Below are 3,037 nucleotides of genomic sequence, written 5' to 3'. Positions count from 1 at the left end.
GTGAAAGTGGGGTGTTAACATCCCCTACTATGATTGTGTTACTGTTGACTTCCCCTTTTATGGCTGCTAGTATTTGTCTTATGTATTGAAGTGCTCCTATGTTGGGTGCAGAAATATTTACAATTGTTACATCTTCTTGGATTGATCCCTTGATCATTATATAGTGTCCTTCTTTGTCTCTTGTAGTAGTCTTTGTTTTAAAGTCTATTTGTCTGATATGAGAATGGCTACTCTAGCTTTCTTTTGATTTCCATTTGCATGGAATATCTTTTTCCATCCCCTCACTTTCAGTCTGTGTGTGTCCCTAGGTCTGAAGTGGGTCCCTTATAGACAGCATATATATGGGTCTTGTTTTTGTATCCATTCAGCCAGTCTGTGTCTTTTGGTTGGAGCATTTAATCCACTTACATTTAAGGTAATTATTGACATGTATGTTCCTAGTACCATTTTCTTAAAAATATGGAACGCTTCACGAATTTGCATGTTATCCTTGTGCAGGGGCCATGGTAATCTTCTGTGTGTCGTTCCAATATTAGTATATGTGCTGCTGAAGAGAGCACCTAAGTTGCTTCTTGATTTTGATTTTGTGTGTCATTTCAAATTAGTAGTCTACATTCACTTTAACACAGTTGTTTTCAAAGATGCTTTAAAACATTTGCAAAAACCTCATTACTGAGCCTGATCTTTAATTGCCCAAGTATGCAGATAGAGCTAACCTTGTTTAAAATTAGTAAGTCATGAATTTTTTTCTTACGTATTAACAGAAAAAAAATACTTGCATATTAATCAGAATTTTCAACGACTTAATCCGAGTGAGGAATGTGAGTAATATTTAGGCAGATTATGAAATCTAGATCACATTGTTTGAGTGTAGGGGCCCTGATAGTGTCTCTCAAAGCATATAATCTAAGTGTGTGTTTGCTTATCCCATGCTGCCATTTGTCTGGAAAGAACTAGCTTGTATTTTCTTTACCTCTTTGAATATTTTAAATTAATATGTTTAATATTTGTTCATACCAATACTTACGTTTTCAGATTCATGTTGATTTTGATTTATCTTTAAGTCACTCAAAAATTCTACAGATATTAATTTTGAAATTTTGGGATACTTGAAATTTTCTAAGATATCCATCTACTTGATGTAGAAATAAATGGCAAAGAATAATAAATGTCATATAAAAATCATGTGGTGTCCTAAAAACATATTTCTGAGTATAAATATAAATAAATGTCCAGATTCTTAATGATTTGCTCTTCCTGATTATAAATCTTCACATATGTAATTATACCACTACGAGTCTTCTTCCCCCAAATTGTAATCCTTCCCTTACTGTTTAAACTCAATTTTTTCCACAAAATAATCTCAAATTGATGTCACAAATCACATTATTCCAATAGCATTTTAACATGTTCATAATCAGCTCAGTATATGTTTATTTTACTTCTGCTTGTAATTTTTGTAACTTTTTGTATCTGTATTCTCTGTCTCTCTTATATTATGAATCATTGTGGGCAGCATTCTATTTGACAGTTCTTTTCTTTAAAAATAATTTATACTTGATCATCTATATCAATGTCATTATATCAATCAGCAGAAATACCAATATATGAGATGATTGTCTAAAGCTGACATTTTTCAGGTTTTCTAAAATAATTGTTTTCCTTTATGCTAGATGAGATCTTTAAACTGGGAAAACTAAACACTAAAACTCATCAGATAAAATTTGTTTTTAACTTCATCCAATATTTGATACAAAGGGATTCTTCTTTGTGTATACTTCATATTTCTCTCTCTGTTGTCTTTTCAGCTTATGCTAATAGTTTCAGAAAGCTTTAATTCTTTTTTCCTCCTTTGAATATTGTACATTTACTCCTGTGAATTTGCTGTTATGTAGTTTTTACTGCAACATCAAAGTTAGCTACATGTAATGGTATTTACAGTGATTCTGAGTATTGCAATAGATTATCATATTTTATAAGCTGTCATGTGTAAACAGCTATTTTTAATTAGGATAGATAATTCATTATTAAACTATTGTCCTTTTTTGCACTGTGCTTTTTATTCCCTTTAAAGGGGTAAATAATAATAATAAAAAAAATGGTTAGAAAACATGCAGGAGGAATTTAAGTGTTTCGTGTATTTTGGGTAGGTCTGGAAGCACCATCAAATATCCATGAGGGCAAAGTTACAAACTCTTCCATTGAAATTCTCTGGAATCGAGCTGATGGGAATTTTCAGCATTATGAAATCACATGCATAAACTGTGCTGCTGCTTTCATGGTACGTTATAAGGGGTTCTCAGAGGAATAACTTTTATTCTGAAGCCAGTATTGCTGCATTCTTATATTAGGTTGTAGTGAAACTAAATAACCCCCAACATTTTTTTTGCTTGTGTTTGATGGTGGAGCATTTCTTAAATGAACACTTGGTAAGTTATTCTTTTGGATCAATAGGTCCAGAAAGTATTTCAAGAAGCAGCAACATTCTCTAACCTGGATCCTGCCACAGTGTACACCTTTTCAATTCGCACTGAAAAAGAAGGTTTTAAAGACAGTTCTCCCTACATAAAAGAAATACAGACAGGTACAGCCTATGTAAGCACTTTAGTTATTATTCAGTGTTCAAATATTTTTTTTAATTTCCAATTTTCTAAAATATTTTATTGTTAATATAATCAGAAGGATTCCATAAAAATGCTTTGGTTTTATGTATTATTTTCTTTCTTTTTAAAAAAATTCATTTATTTATTGATTGAGGTACCATTGACATATAAGTTTCAATGTTCAAATATTCATTTGGTTCTTATAGGGAAGATTTAATAAATAGTTCATTCTTCTCAAATTTTCTTAATGGGCAGGCAGTATTTCCTCTTATCTCTTTTTCTATTTCCCGTTGTATGAATTAGCACAGTCTCTTTTGTGTGTCTGTTTCCAGACAATAGAGTTGCTAACTGTCTGGGTTCTGGCCAGAGTCTCCATTTGTGATTTAATTTTTCCATTGTTCAGTTAAACAGACAGTGAAGTGCCATTTCCCCAG

General features: G+C 31.8%; 1 non-coding gene across 1 annotated transcript; it reads right to left on the bottom strand.

The window, feature by feature from the left end:
• Window positions 1-453: 453 nt before the first annotated feature.
• LOC117314420 (U6 spliceosomal RNA) lies at window positions 454-560 on the bottom strand. The gene has a single exon (XR_004529165.1). It is a non-coding gene; the product is annotated as a U6 spliceosomal RNA (small nuclear RNA).
• Window positions 561-3,037: the final 2,477 nt, after the last annotated feature.

Source organism: Tursiops truncatus, chromosome 11, assembly GCF_011762595.2.
Source record: "Tursiops truncatus isolate mTurTru1 chromosome 11, mTurTru1.mat.Y, whole genome shotgun sequence".
In the NCBI taxonomy this organism is placed as follows: Eukaryota; Metazoa; Chordata; class Mammalia; order Artiodactyla; family Delphinidae; genus Tursiops; species Tursiops truncatus.
Note: the sequence above shows the minus strand (reverse complement) of the source record. Positions and strands in the feature narration are given on the sequence as shown.